This window comes from Humulus lupulus, chromosome 1 (assembly GCF_963169125.1).
Source record: "Humulus lupulus chromosome 1, drHumLupu1.1, whole genome shotgun sequence".
Lineage (NCBI taxonomy): Eukaryota > Viridiplantae > Streptophyta > Magnoliopsida > Rosales > Cannabaceae > Humulus > Humulus lupulus.
This window is the reverse complement of record NC_084793.1, coordinates 275,449,872-275,467,362: the sequence shown is the minus strand read 5'-3', so window position 1 is coordinate 275,467,362 and position 17,491 is coordinate 275,449,872.

Genomic DNA, 17,491 nt, shown 5'->3' with positions numbered 1-17,491 from the left:
TAAATATTTCTATGTTGTGACTAGGGCTCGATAAGGATACTTGAAGGGAACAATATTATTGTCGTTGCTTGGACTTGAGGTAAGAAGAGTGGACACCTACACGCAGATTGTACGCTTGACGTACTCTTAATGGTAGAATTTTTATGCTTATTTACCTATGTTTGATATATGGTTATGCTAGTGAATGTTATATGTTTTAAGTAGGTTACGTTGAATGTAAATTAGGTTGGTACATGTATGTGTAATATTTTGCTAGGCATGCTTATGTTCTTAAATGCATGTCTACGTTACAAATTAGCATGCTTATGATACGTTGGAAATGCATGCTTGTGTTCTTATGTGCTTTAATGCGCTATGTATATTTTACTATGGATGTGACTTACTGTTTAATGTTATATTTATGATTTAATTATCTATGTTGTTTTTAATTGAGTTATGTTCTTAGGTAAGATTTAAGGGGGGTTGTGTCCTACACAACTCTTCTTTTTGGGCCTTGGCTCACGGGTACTCTGTGATGTAGGTAAATGCAAGGAAGTGGTTATAGGGCAATGAGTTGGAGAGTTTCAGCGGACGGTGTACAAGTCATGGATATCGCAACCATTAGGGGTTGGTCCTACTTGGAAGTTATAATGTTTTCTATTTAGTTTTAAGATATGTTTATTTTTCTGATTTTGAATGATGTTTTGAGTCTCGTTATGGAGTCAAATGATGGATTTTATATATTTAAACAATATCTATGAAACTCTAGAGTTTCTTTTCTTTTTAAACGTTTAGGTTGTTATTCACGTTTGATTTCTTTATAATAAAATATGTTTTATTTCAAAATTATTTATTGTATAGGCCAATTAATGTCTCAAGAAATTGGGGTTGGTATCAAAGCAATGGTTTTGTTTCCTGTAGACTGTAACGAGCTGAATTTGCTAATAAGGCTTAGGGCCTTGATTAGCGTGCCTGGAGGGCAATAAATGTTTTAATATGTTAATATGTGGATTTAAATGATTATGTGATTAGAATGCATGTTTAGGTGGAATAAATATCCATGTGGGCCCCGTTTGATTGTTAGGGGTAAATTGGTAATTTTAGCCCGCTGAGGGCGTAAATGTAATAATTGTATAATATGATTAATACCATGTGTGAGTGGTGATATAGTTGTGATGCACGTTCCGAGACGGTCCTAGGGAGCTGTTTAGTTTAAAAGTCACAACAGGATTAAATATCCGGCTCGGGAGGAGCTTAGGGGTATTTTGGGAATTTTATAAATTGAGTTTGGGGATTTTTGGTTAATGCTTAATGGTATTTTAGTAGCTTGAGTGACCATTGGTAACCATTAAGGATAGTTATTTTAGGTGAGAAAATGGTATATTTGCAAGGGATGGAAATGTCTAAGTTACCCTTGAGGTTTAGCTAGAAGGAGAATTAGAAGGAAGGGCAAAAGGGTCATTTGGCTGGGATTTAGATAAGTTTGGCTAAGGGAAAAACCACTCACGTTTTACACTAAGGCAAATTCAGTTCTTGCTGAAAGTGAAGGAGAACTAAGAGCAATAAGGAAAGGAAGGAAGGGCAAACCTCCTGGGATCAAGAAGGGAGTTAAGGCTAGAGAACTTAGAGGAATATTCAGCATATTGAGGTAAGGGAATTCTGTGTAAATATGTTGTAGGATTCAACTAAGAATATCATGGATTGAGAATTGAATTGTGTGTTTTGTTTGGTGAATTCTTGGGGTGGATTGTGGTTAGGTCCAGCTTGAGTTTTGTGATTTGAGCTTGGAATTTGATTGGGAAAGCAGCTCAAGGTCGAATCCCCACTTGAGGTAAGAGTTCTAAGCATTTCTGAAGTACTTTTCTGGTGTGGTTTAAGAATTTTAAGGGATGGTTTAAGTTTCTAGTTTATTGGTTTAAGTTTCTGAAATTTTAAACCAAATTGCAAATCATGGGTTTGATTATGCGTTTAGGCTTGTTGTTGGTGTTTATAAGTTGTTAGGTGGCCTATTTGAGGTTTTAAATTGAATTTGAGGCTTAGGTAAGCGTTGGGGTTGGTTTGGGAGTGTTTTGACTCGGGGAAAACACTTGGAGAAACCCAGAATTCTGGGTTCGCGAAGGGGCATCGCGGCCCTGTTCTTCTGCGCTGCGGCGCTAGGCTGCAACAGGGGACGAGGGCCATTTTGGGCGCTGCGGCGCTAGGCCATTTTTGGGCAGGGGAAAAATTCCATTTTAGGGCTTTTGCCCAGGGGGCTCGGGGGATGTTTCCGCTACTTTGTTTTGGGAAATTAGAGGTCCCGAGAGTACGGGATTGGTCCCGGGAAATGGTTTTGGATTGGTTAGTATTAAAGAGTGTTTTATATGTGTTGTGACTAGGTTTCCGAAGAGGCTTGGGATAGAGGACCGTGCTCGTGATTTCAGTGCATAAGAAGCTCGGGACACAGGTAAGAAAACTGTTGCACCCATAGAGCAGGGCAAGGCCCCATAGTTTTGTTGCAGGGCAGGGCCCTAGATGATTATATGATGGGCGTAGCCCTTGATTGCAATGTTATATGTTTGAATGTTTATTGAATTGTGCTATATGATTATAGATGAATGAGCGGCAAAGGGGCCAGGAACAGCAAAGAGCTGGGAATGGCTAGGGCCGATAATGGCAAAGGGTCGGGAACGGTGATAGGCACGCGGAGTGCAAGGCCGAATACAGCAAGGGGCCAGGGCCGGAAGCAGCGTTTAGCACGCGGAGTGTGAGTTTCCAAGGTGAGACCTTAAAGGATACCTGTGATATCCTCACGGTATGGACCGCGTATCCAGGGCATGGTAAAGTGCCTGGGACGGATGGCCGTATGTGTTTAGCCAGTTGATGGCCTGTTTAACTGATAAGTGTTTGATATGCATATGTTGTCTGTTTGTGAGTTTTCTTGCTGGGCTTCGGCTCACGGGTGCTATGTGGTGCAGGTAAGGGCAAGGAGAGAGTCAACCAATCATGAGTATGGCGAGCGTGAAGTGGAATGTACATGTTTGGTCAGCCTGACTGCCACGGTCAGGGGCATTTTTGGGTGATGATTGTATAAAATTGGATTTTGTCATTTAGTCGACTGTGATTATATTTTGAGTTGTAAATATTTCTAAAACTGTATTTTGGGATCCCAAATGTTAAACTTTTATAATTTTCAATGAAATGAGAATATTTTCAAAGATTATGACTTTGGTTTTAGCTTAGTCACACTTTTGTCCTAAAATCCTCGTTTAGCGAGTTAATTGCACGTTTTAAACTCACTTAGTAACGGCTCTAAGGAAGTAGGGCGTTACATAGACTGTCCTGACTCTATCAATTCCTTTTTCATAAATGGAAATGAGAGTGGCTTCGTGGGGTTTGACTACTCAGAAGAGTTAGACTTGGCATGTACTCTCGCCGCTGAAGACAAGCTCAACTTATTGCACTGCAAGCTTTATTTGAGTTTGTTTTGGTTACGTGATTGTTTGCCTTATGTGTTTTAGTGCTTTACCTGCATGTATAGAGTAGCTAGTATGGCTTGTGTGCTTAGAGTCCCTAACGTTCGTTTGAACAAAACTCAATGATGGAAGTTAGGAAGAAGGATAAGAAAGGTATGAAGGATAAGGTCGCAACATCTTGTAGAATGGAGAAACCAGGAGTTAGTGGATTATTGTGTAATAGTCAACTGGTGCATTCAAGCATGGTCCGGAAAGGATGACTATTAATGTAACGCCCTGGATAGCCAAGACCGTTACACTGTGTATTCGAAATAGTGCAAGACTTGCTAATCAAGTTATTTGAATAAAAATGTGACCCTAAGGTTAGTCACCAGGTTAGGGTTAAAATATTTTGAGCTTAAACGATTAATTTTCATTACAATGTATGTTTAGTACATGGGATCCCAAAAACAGGGTTTAGGTGTCAATTTACAAACTCTCAAAAGTTATATATAATTAGTGGCCACTATAATGGAAAAATACAAGTTTTAGGCTTTTGTCCCTGTACTTTCCCTCGGCTGTGGTGGACGAGCAGCTGACAATGTACACCTCGCCCCTAGAGCTCTCCAACTCATGGTTGATCCAGGTTACCCTTGCCTTTACCTGCACCACGTAGCACCTGTGAGCCAAGGCCCAGTAAGAAAACCAAAACAATAATCACATGTAGCAATATGGATATTCAATCAAGCTTATCTCATATAAACATAAAACAGAGTACGAATATTCAATTAATCAATGGCAATCACATAATCTCAAGTAATCAGGGTTGGCACCCTTAGGCCGAGCCCCCATCGATCTAGCTGGCCCTGACTCACTTAGGCCGGACCATGCTCAGTATGCTTACCATTAGCCCCGTCTCCCTTAGGTCGGTCATTCGTGTATGACAAATCAATCTTACAAACACCTATTACAAGCAACCAATAATTGGGATTCTCAGTCCTGTTCACAACCACGCAGGGTGCAGTTTTCTTACCTTGAAGTCCGAGCGAAGATAATAGAACGGTCCTAAGCATGATCCTCAATCCTAAGCCTTGGGGATAAACCTAGTCACAGTGGCCAATGGGTAATCGTCAACCTCTAATCCAAATAAATACCTATGAGATATAAACTAGCCTCCGGGACCTCAATTTCTACTAAACCGGGTAGTAGAAATTGTCCTGAGCGCTTAGGTTCGAACCCCCGAGCCTTACTAATAAAAAATCATTCCAATGTAAAAATCCCTTGGCGGGTTGCGACTTGGCCCCAAAGGTCGCAACTTGCCCCCAAGTCAGAGACCAAGAACCCCAAGCCACAGGGGAGGTGGGCCGCGACTTAGCTCCTAAGGATGCGGCACACCCCCACATCAGAGAGCAACCCCAGGGCCTACAGGGCACACGCGCCGCACCATGCCCCCTTCAAACCCAAAAGTTATGGGTTCTTCCCGAACTCTTCCCAGCCAAATTTTCTCAACATTCAATCCAATAAAACCCCACAACCACAGCCAAACTTAGCTATGAATTTAGGACCCTAACTCGCCCAATTAAATCACAAAAACTCAACCCCGAATCAGTAGAAATCCACACTCTCACTAACACCTAATTCATAACTAATGTAACGACCCAACTATTCTAGACCTTAGACCATTAATAACTACTATACTAACCTTAAGAAAACGTACTTATGAAAACACCATAACTATATTTAAAACTGTAAAGTAAAGGTTTAAATACATAAATATCTCACTTAGGATATGGGATCCCATTGTTTTGAAAATAAAACAAAATATAACTTAATAAATTGGTTACAAAATTAAGTGCGGAAAAATTGTACATAGAAATCATAACTAAAAGACTTAAAAACTTCATCCTCGAATCGTACGCGCAATCCACCAATTCTATCCTGCCTCAATACACATCCCTAAGCTTCCAAGAACCTTCCCGCCGCCATAACTATTTTCCTGCACATATAAAACATAAAGGAATGAGCCTAATGCCTAGCAAGGAAAATCTACTACAAGCATGAAACTTATACATACACATAAACTATAAACTATATTCATATGACTATATAAATACAACATCTATTACAATGGCCATCATACTTCTTGGGACTTGCTAGCTAAGCAATCATATGCCCATAAATTTACGGGACTAGTTATCTAAACATGTCACATAAATTCATGGGGCTCGTTATCTAAACAATCATATGCCCAAGGAATCTACTATTGGGACTTGTTATCTAAACAAGTTATTTATTTGTTATCTAAACAAATTATGTGATTGTTATCTAAATAATTCATATACTAAAACAACTATAAACATATCATACTTATAACATAAACATACATCAATAACATAAATGCATACAAATCTACCCTATTTTCCTTACCAAAAACCAGAATGATGAGAACAAGATCGGGTCTTTGGAACACTCCTAAAAACCATAATAGAGAGGTGAGTATACTAAGGAAAGAGATGAAAAGAATGAACTACACCATCGAAAAGATACTTACCAACAAGAAATCTCAAGTTTGAAGAACTTAGATGCCTAACCAAGAATAGAGAATATGAGTTAGGATTTGAGTAGAGAAAAACTATAAGAACCTAAGGAAACAATACAAAAAGAAACTAAGAATAGGAATACCTTTAATGCTTCTATGACCGAACTACACCTCGAAATCGAAATATACTATAAACCTTACTTCCCAAGTGTTTAGTAAGCTTATAATGATAAAGCTTATAATCCCAACCCAAGTGCTTAACACTCTAAAGTAATCCTAGCAGCTTGTAGGCTCTGAACTCAGCTTGATGAATGAAGAAATGGCTGGGTACTAGGTCCTATTTATAGAGTTCAAGAATGAAAAGATCTTCATTTAGCTTGAATAAAATAATGGCTTTTTAATTGAAAAATATTTGAATAATCGTTCAGCAGAGGCTGAAGACTCGGTCAGAAAGATTCTGGACTTATCAAGAGGTTAAGGATTAAAATGAGCTCGGTTTCAAAATCGTTTGAAAACCATGCACCACAACTAATATATCACCCATGCTAGGTGATATATCGCCTGGACTGATGCTCCTGAGGCTCGTCAAGGTGGTCGTGCGAAGCTACGTGTTTTTCGTATCCCCGTATGGCGATATATCGGCCCCTAGAGCTACGATATATCGACATACGCTGAAATATTGTACACGTAATTACACTTTTTCAGCCTAATTTGAATTGAGTGAACAGCCTTGACTAAGTCCTTTAACGATTTCAAAGCTGCTGAAAGACCCTAGGATTTTCAAATATTGCTCTTAATAAACTTATTCCTCAAAAATACTTAATTCTCATTAAACATACACAAGACAAGTGTTAATATCTTATTGGGTCTATCTAAACCTTATAGTATAATAAATATCACCTTCATAATCAGTCATATTAATCAAACCTTAGGTTATAATTAATATTCTTAAACTATAGGTTAAACTTATAAAATCTACAAGTGTTACTACGAGTGTCCAACTAAGTCCCAGCTTGAACCAAAATCCACAGTCATAAAAATACTACAACTATTACTAGCTATTACTATTACTACTACTATCTAACTAGCTAAGTAAAGTTCTTGGACTCTACAACTAACCAGGCACTTATAATTCCATCTCAACTCAACCAAAAATTCCAGGGTGAAGAACTAGAATCTTACCTCAATTACAGTTTGAATTCTCCAGCAACCCTCTGGTACAATCCAGCTTAAACTCTTCAGCAGCTTAAACCTCTCCTTTTCCTTTAATTTCCCAGCTTAAGGACTAAGTTTCTGCCCTTTTGCTTCCGTATCTTCAATGCACAATAAGAGAGAGTGAGTGAGAGAGATGAGAGAGAGCACTGAAGTTTCTACTTCTTTCTGCTTTAGTCCTAAGTGATTACTGAATAAATCCCTTGTAAACAAAAGACCACTATGCCCCCTCCTTGTTATACTTAGCCCTTTAATTGCTCTAAGGGTAAAATAGTTATTTCCCCCCAGTTCCCGCTAATTCCTCAAATGTTCCTAATATTAACCAATTAACCCTGCCATGCTTAACTAATTACCAATCATTTATTCAATATCTAATAATTCCCAAAAATACCCCTAGGCCCCCACGAGCCGAGTATTAAACCCTACTTTGACTATTCTGCAAATCCGCACACTAGGACCGTCTCAAACCATATGCTACAAATATATCCACATAATAATGTGGTCTCAACAATTTATCAAATTTATGCCCTCAACGGGCCAAAATTACAGATGTGCCCTTATAAGCTATAAAGGGTCCACATGCATATCTAATACTCATAAACATGCATATAATATATCCATATAATCATATTAATCATGCATGCCACATAATCATGCATTTAATCATCTAATCACACATATACCAATTATGTCCTCCCAGCACGCTAATCAAGGCCCTTAAGCCTTATTAGTAATTTTGGGTCGTTACAGTTAAGTTGTAAGAAGAAGTACGAAGTATTTAGAGATACAATTTCTTCAAGAAGGATGCATGAAGATCTTCAAGTGGTATGAAACCAAGTACAAGAAAAAGCTTTGGAAGGTGCTAAGTATAAATGAACACTTATGGCATTCATAAGACAACGAGGGTTCGAGGTGGCTAACGAACCATTTGATCAAGGAATTTTTGTAGAGTTGTTAGATAAGCTCAAAAGTTATTTTCCTATGCATAAAATGAGGTTGTAGACGTTTTGCGACATGAAAATTGGTTTTAGTCTGATTTTTTTTTTCTTTGATTTGGTTTATGAACTTTGTGAATGATGAATATATCAGGATATTTTGGCTTTATGAATAGATGGAGATTAGTTGTTTGATGGATTAAAGCATGTTTTGGTTCCTGATTTGGAAAATTTGCACTAAGAAACGATGTTGGTTTCAGGAACAAACTGACATCATGCTTCCTAGGAGATTAGTACGAGGGAACGTTGGGGTTAACCACAACCTTGACAATCAACCTGCTGTGAAGTCTAATACATGAGCTAACAACAATGGCAACCCTCTACCAGCTTGTAACGCTCTGGATAGCCAATACCATTACACTGTGTACTTTAAATAATGCTAGACTCGCTAAACAAGTCATTTGGTCATAAACGTGTAACTAAAGGTACTTAACAAGTTAGGGTTAAAAATTTTGGTTAAAATAAGTAATCATTTCATTAAAAGGTGTAAGATTACATACGTGATCTCAGAATAAACATTAAAAGGTCATTTACAATTACAAAGAATACAACAGGCTAACCCAAGCGGCAAAATTAGGGTTTGACCCGTCTGTGGTGGTCGAGCAAGCTGCATATGTACACGCTGCCACCTAAGCTCTCCAACTCATAGCCGGTCCAGCTTCTCTTTTCCCTTACAAGAAACATGTAGCACTCATGAGCCAAGACTCAACAAGAAAACTTAGACATGCTCATAAGCAGTTATTAACATAATACAGAATCATAATTAGCATGCCTAGCAGTAATAACCCTACTCGTGCATGCATTCAACCCATATAAGTGACTATAGTGTAATGACCCGACTTAAAACCCATTAATTTACCAAATACTCCATATTTAAGTAAATTGATGTTTACATGAATTTCTTTAAGAAAAACAAAACTTTTATTGAAACAATCATGAATTAACACATTTTACTAACATGCAACTTGAGATCTTGATATTTGAAATAAATCATGTTTTACATGCACGTCGTAAGTAAAAATAAATGTTTAATGGACAACATAAAACCAAAGGTTAAAGGCTTTTATAACAACAATGCATAAGTAACACCCTTTAAACCTCAGGTCAACCAATCATGACATGCACACATCAAATCGAGCATGCTCCAAGTCATCACCTCATCTACTATGGTTTTGCCCTTACCTGCAACACAGAGTACCCGTGAGCTAACACCCCACAAGAAGAGTTATGTAGATCACAACCCCAAAGCCCAAATAGAAAATATAAACATAAAATATAACATAGTTCAAACTATGACAACCTAATTCATATACTATTCAGTTATCACAACTTAAGTCATATACTACTCATAATCTAAACCTTAACATAAAAAGAGTTTAATAATAATTCATATTGTATCATATCTGTAACGACCCAAAATTGCTAACAGGGCTTAGTGTCTTTATTAGTGTGCCAGGAGGGCATAATTGGTTTGTATGTGTGTTTAATTGGTTAAGTGTGTGACTATGTGGCATGCATGATTAATATGACTATGTGAGTATCTTATATGCATGTGGACCCTTTAGTGTTCATAAAGGCATATATATGTAATTTTGGCCCGTTAAGGGCATAAATGTGATTTTATGCGATAAATGGTTGAGACCACATTATTATGTGGATATATTTGCAGTATATGGCTCGAGACGGTCTTAGTGGGCGGATTAGCAAAATTGTCACATCGGGGTTTAAATACCCGGCTCAGGGGAGCATGGGGGTATTTTTGGGAAATTTAGAGAATATTTTGGGATTTATTAGATATTTAATAAGTATTTGATAATTATTTGAACACGACAGGATTACTTGAAAAATGCTAGGAACACTTGAGGAATTGGCGAAAATCGGGGAAAAGACTATTCTACCCTTAGAGATCATTGGAAGGCTGAATTAACTTAAGGGCAAAAAGGTCTTTTTAAGGGTTAAAGGATATACTAAAATGTGTGGAGAGTAATCAGAAACTCTGAGAAATTTCTCACACTCTCCCTTTCCCTCTCACTCACGAGTCTCTCTCTCTCTCTCTCTCTCTCTCTCTCTCTCTCTCTCTCTCTCTCTCTCTCTCTCTCTCTCTCTCTCCCTCTCTCTCTCTCTATCTCTCTCTCTCTCTCTCTTTCTCTCTCTTATGCTTGAGGAAATTCTAGATGAATTGAAGAACTGAACCAGGGAATTCAGTTGTGGGAATCTAAGGGATTAAGCTGTGATCATTCAAAGATACTGATGGGGAAGCTAGGCTGCAATTTGAGGTAAGAATTCAAGTTAGATTCTCTAATTCTATTGTGATTATGTTAGAGGGTTGAGTTTGCATGAGTGTTAATTTGATAGCTGATTTTGGGTAGGACATAGTGCAAGAAAATGGTTATAGGCTAGTAATGATGGCTGGGATATAAGGATGGGAATTCTAGGCTTGAATTGCAGTTTGGCTGCTAGTTGGAGATGGAAATTTGAGGATAGGCTCGTGGAAAAATGCTGAGTAAAACTAGTTTTTCTAGGTTTAGGGGCTCGGGTCGCGGCCTTTTTTTCAGGCGTTGTGGCCCGCATGAGTTTTTTGAGGCTGGGGGTCTCTGTTCGTCAGGGGCGCCACGACTCGGAGGAAGGCAGGTCACGGCCCGTGTCCTCCATCAGGGGGGATTGAGCCTCTGTCCAAGGGGCGGGCCACGGCCCTCAAGGGCAAGTCGCGGCCCTAAATGGGGGATTAAGGGAAAATGGGGTTTAAGGCTCGGAGAGGCTCGGGAATTAAAACCTAAGCGATCGGGACGATTTCTACTACCCGGTTTAGTAGAAATCGAGGTCCCGGAGACTAATATTTCTTCCCTAGGTATTTATTTGGATTAGAAATTGATGGTTACCCATTGAAATTGTGACTAGGTTTATCGCCAAGGCTCAGGACTGAGGATCGTGCTCGGGACCATTCTCTATTCTTCGCTCGGGATTTGAGGTAAGAAAATTGCACATGTGTGGTTGTGTTTGGGACTAAGGTTCCTTGTATCTGGATATATGTGTTATGTAAATGTATTATTATTATGTGAAATATTAAAGTACGGCCTAAGGGAGCCGGAGCTGACAATTAGCGCATTGGACGCGACTTGACCACTGTGAGCCAAGATCAGCTAAATAAACAATAAACTTGTAATGCCCCGACTAATTCTAGACCTCAGACCATTAAAAACTACTAAACATAACTACTATTTTGGAATACATTTAAGAAATAATATAACTTTATTAAAAATCCAAAATACGGGATCTCATTGTTTAATACATAAAACATAAAGAAAACATAAACCTGTAATTAATTGTTTAAAATACTAAGTGTGGAAACACATGAATACATAAATTAAAAGACTTGAAATAACTTCATCCTCGATCTTCCAGCAGTCCATCCATTCAGTCCATCCCCAATACACATGCCAAAGCTGCCAAAAATCCATCCTGCCTTCCAAGCTCATTTTCCTGCACCATCTAAAGTAAAAGGAATGAGCCTAATGCCCAGCAAGGAAAATCTACTACAACATATCATAAATCATAAGACTATATCATAAAACATATACTATAAAATATATGACGTAAAAATGTAAATCATAAAAACATAGGACTACAATATTAATGGCCATTAACTCATTACCGTAGCATGTGATAAAACCATCTAGGTCCTCAGTCTACTAATCAAGGTAGGTTAGATCACAAAGTAGAATATGATAACCCATCCAGGTCCTTAGTCTACTAATCGAGGTAGGGTAAATCATAACTCTAATCTACGATAATGATAAAAAATCTTGGGATTTGATTTGCTATCTAAGCAGCTATAATACCCAAGTGACTTTAACATAAAACATATTCATATACATATATAACATATCAACATAACATATCATAGCACATATAATCTAACATATTTTCCTTACCAAAAACTGGGATATTGGAGACAAGAACAGGATTGGAAAACTCCTAAAACCAACAGTAAGAATCATAAGTTTCTAAAGAAATGAAGATAAAAAGGAGATCTAAACCATCAAGATATAAACTTAAAAACCCTTAAGTTTCAAGAACTTAAACACCTAACCAAAAGTCATAATAATGAGTTAGGATTTGAAAGAAAATGAAAGAACTATAAGGAACTAAATCTGAGGATAAGAATACCTTGATAGACTAGAACTTTGATCTACACCTCAATACCAAAATATCACTCTATCTTGCTTCCCAAGTGTTTATAAAGCTTAGATTGAAAAGCTTTTAAATCCCAAACCCTAGTGTTTTCTCTTTAGAATAAACTTAGTAGCTTGGAGGCTCTGAAGAATGCTTGAATGATGAATGAAATGGCTGAGTACTAGGTCCTATTTATAGAGTTCAAGGAGTAAAACTAACCCCTTTTAAAAAGAACAAATAAATGAATATAAATTTGAATTTTCAGTTCAACAGATGCCCAGAACTCGGTCAAAAACGTTCAGGAGAAAATCTAAGCTGTTGAGGGCTGTTTCTAATTCGATTCCACGAAGTTTCAAAAATATGTGTGTGGAGCCGATATATCGCCCCCTATAGGCGATATATCTCCTCCCCCATATTCCCGAGCCTCCGTATTTTCGTTCGTGCAAAGTTGACGTGTTTTCTGTATCATCCGTAGGCGATATATCAGCCCCTATAGCTGCGATATATCGACATACGCTGATATATCAAACACGAATTTGTACTTTTTTAGCATATTTTGAATTTGTTTAAACAAATTTGATTGAGTAAAACGTGATCCTAACAGCTGCTGGAAGGATCTAGAGCTTCTAGATCTATCCTTTTTTTAATTTATTCATCTAAAATGCTTAAATCCTTAATAAAAAAGCATGTGACAAGTGTCACACTCTTAATTATTCTATCTAAACCTTAGGTTATAATAAATAATATTTCTATGACCAGCTATATTAATCAAACCTTATATTAAAATTAATATTTCTAAACTATAGGTTAAACTTGTAAAATCCATAACTATTTCTATGAGTTTCCAACTAAATCTCGGGTTGAACGAATAACCACGAAAACTAAAAGACTACAAACTACTACTAGCTACTACTACTATATAGCTAAGTAAAATTATGAGACGCTACAAGATTTGGCCTAAGCGAGTCGGGGTCAGCTTAGTAAATGGAGGGCTCGGCCTAAGGGCGCCGACCCTAAGCATTTGTATTACTGGTTAAAATATGTTCTTGAAAGTACGTGTTTACTATTACTAGCTTGATGCTAATAATCTGTTGAGTTTCTGAATGATTGTTTTAACATTGATTGAATTCTACTATTGTTTATGTGTTTGCTTTTTATGGTTTTCTTGTTGGGCTTTGGTTCATGGGTGCTACGTGGTGCAGGTAAAGGCAAAGGAAAGCTAGACCAACCATGAGTTGGAGAACTCTAGGGGCGGAGTGTGTAACGCCCTACTTCCTTAGAGCTGTCACTAAGTGAGTTTAAAACGTGCAATTAACTCGCTAACCGAGGTTTTAAGACAAAAGTGTAATTAAACCATAAACAGAGTCATATACTTTGAAAATAGTTCCATTCATTGAAAATCATAAAGCGTTTAACATTTGGGATCCCAAAATACTATTTAGAAATATTTACTACTCAAAAATATAACCAGAATCGGCTAAACGACAAAATCTAGGGTTAGTACAATCATCTCCCAAAATACCCCTGGCCGTGGCAGCCAGGCAGGCCAAACATGTACGCGCCACTTCATCCTCTCCGTACTCATGGTTGGTCGACTTTCCCCTTGCCCTTACCTGCACCATAGAGTACCCGTGAGCCGAAGCTCAGTAAGAAAACTCACAAAAGCATATAACATATGCATATTTAACGTTCAACATAGAATTAAGCCACCATCAGGCTAAACACATACGACCATGCCATCCCAGGCCCTGGGTTCGCGATTCACACCGTGAGGATATCCCAGGTATCCTTTAGGGTCTCGCCCTGGCAACTCGCACTCCGCGTGCTAAACGCTGCTCCCGGCCCCTTCGTCGTTCCTGGCCTTTGTCATTCTCGGCCCTCGCCATTCCCAGCTCTTGCCGTTCAATCACATATATGCACACATAGCATAACTAAACAAATACTTAAACATGCATAAGCACAATCAATGGGGCTGTGCCCTGCAGCACAATCAAATAGGGTCGTGCCCCACAATACAAACTATAGGGCCTCGCCCTGCTCTACGGGTACAGCAGTTTTCTTACCTGTGTCCCGAGCTTTCGAAGCACCGATGTCCTGATCACAGTCCTCTAGTCTGAGCCTCGCCGAAACCCTAGTCACAACGCATCAACAATATTTATCCATCAAGTTCTAATCCATTAAATATCTTTGAGTCAAAATTCTAATCTTCGTGACCTTGAATTCTATCAATCCGGGTGATAAAATCCATCCCAAGCCTTAACTTTTAGATTCTCGAGCCTAAAACCTCCTTAAAGTCCAAAAGGGCACTAAGTGTCGTGGCCCCAAGAACCCATGTCGCGGCCCAAAGTTCCAAAGGGTCGCGGCTCAGCAAGAACAATGTTGCGGCCCGACCCCTCAAACCCAGAAAAACCCACCATTTTCTCTACCAAAACCAAGCCAATTACCCCTAAAATCAGTCTAACAACTTAATTTAATCATCTCAGAAGTTCCACTATGATTCCAGCAGCAAAAGCTAACAAACTCTAGCTTTAAAACTTATCAAACCCAAAATTCAATCTTCAACTTCAATACCTCAAAAGAACTAAGAAAACCAATCAATAACCACTAAATTAACTAGCTAAAATCACAGTTGATGCTTACCTTAGCCTCTGTTTGAATCCACAAAGTGATGCTGAGTTAATCCCCAAGTCAAGAGCTCAAATCCTTGCTTAATTCCCAGCTTTTCCCTTGGTTTGGCATAGAGAGAAAGAGAGTGTTTTGGGTCGGTTTCTCCAAGTTTCTGAGTATTTTCTTTGGTTTTGTTTTATTTAACTTAGTCTCTAAGGTTACCTCAAGGCTCGGGGTACCAAAAACGTCCCCGAGGGCAAAATGGTAAATTTCCTCAATATTCCCTCCTAAACATTCTATCTTCAAATATATCTCCAAATATTTATTTCAATATCCCGATAACCCCATAAAACGTCTAATACCCGAAATACCCCTCGACTCGCCCCGAGTCGGGTTTTCGACCCTGTTGTGACTTTCTAGCTAACGGCTCCCTAGGACTGTCTCAAAATGTGCAACACAGATATATCACAAGTGCATCACATTTATGCCTTCAACAGGATAAAATTACAAACATGCCATTAATAACCAAGCGGGGCCCACATGCATATTTAATTCACCTAAACATGCATCTCTAATCGCATATTCATACAAATTCACATATTATAATATTAAATCACTTATTGCCCTCCAGGCACACTAATCAAGGCCCTAAGCCTAATTACCAAATTTAGGACGCTACAACTATCCCCTCCTTACAGAAATTTCATCCTCAAAATTACCTGAACAACTCGGGATACCGCCCCCGCATTTCTGATTCAAGTTCCCACGTCGCCCCCTCAACCTTGTTGTTCCTCCATAGCACTTTCACCAAGGCGATGGTCTTCCTCCGCAAGACTTTGTCCTTTCGGTCAAGAATCTGAACCGGCTTCTCCTCATAAGACAAATCCTAGTCCAACTCTAAATTTTCATAACTCAAGACATGCGTCGAATCTGATACATACTTCTGGAGCATGGATACGTGAAAAACATTATGAACCCCCGATAAGGTTGGAGGCATTGCCAACCTGTAAGCTACCTCTCCAACTCATTCCAGAATCTCGAAGGGGCCAACAAACCTAGGGCTCAGCTTGCCCCGAACACCAAATTGTTTCACTCCCCTCAAAGGTGAAACCCTAAGAAACACATGGTCACCGACCTGAAACTCTACGCTTCTGCATCTCACGTCCGAGTAACTCTTCTGGTGACTCTGGGAGGCGAGCATTCGAGCTCTAATCTTCTCAATCGCCTCATTGGTCCTCTGAACCATTTCAGGACCCAAATAACATCTTTCACCCGTCTCATCCCAATGGATAGGTGACCTGCACTTCCTCCCATAAAACATCTCATACAGAGCCACTCCGATAGTCGCCTAATAACTATTATTGTACGAGAACCCAATCAAAGGGAGATACTTACTCCAAGATCCCCCAAAATCTAGCACACAGGCTCGTAGCATGTCCTCCAGTATCTGAATCATCCTCTCAGATTGTCCATCTGTATGAGGATGATAAGCGGTACTAAACCGTAACTGCGTGCCCATAGCCCTTTGCAGACTCTCCCAAAACTTGGAGGTGAAGGTAGGGTCCCTGTCGGATTCTATCGACCTTGGAGCCCCATGAATTCGAAAAATTTCCTTCACATATAACTCGACATACTGCTCCACAGTATAAGTCGTCCTGACAGGTAAAAAGTGGGCGGACTTGGTATACCTATCCACAATCACCCACACCGAGTCATGCTATCCCACGGTCTTCGGCAAGCCAACCACAAAGTCCATGGTAATATCTTCCCACTTCCACTCTGGAATCCCTAGAGGCCACAGCAACCCTGCTGGCCTTTGATGTTTAGCCTTGACCTACTGACAAGTTAAGCACTTGGCCACATAATCCACCACATCCCTCTTCATGCCCGACCACCAATACAAAGCTCTCAGATCTTGGTACGACTTCGTCATACCTGGATGTAAGGAATAGGGAGTGGTATGCGATTCATCTAAGATCTCCCACTGGATATCAAAATCCATCGGAACACAAATGCGACCCTTGTACTTCAGTAACCCCATCTCCGAGATAGAGAAGTCCTTAGCCCCTCCGACTAAGATGTTCTCCCTGTGACCTCTCAACTGGGAATCCTTCCCCTGCGCCTCCTTGATTCTCTCAAGGAGTGTAGACTGAAGAGTGATCTTGGCTAACTGACCAACCACCAACTCTATACCCGCTCTGTTCATCTCCTCAGCTAGCTTATCAGATATCTGTCTCGAACTGAACAACTGTCCTAGGCCTTTTCGACTCAATGCATCAGCCACTACATTAGCCTTCCCAGGATGGTATAGGATGTCACAATCATAATCCTTAACCAACTCTAGCCACCGTCTCTGGCGCATATTCTGTTCCTTCTGAGTAAAGAAGTACTTCAAACTCTTATGTTCGGTGTATATCTCGCACTTCTCACCGTATAGATAATGTCTCCAAATCTTAAGTGTGAATACCACCGCTGCCAACTCCAAATCATGCGTGGGATATCTCTGCTCATACTCCTTTAGCTGTATCGATGCGTAAGCTATCACCTTACTAGCT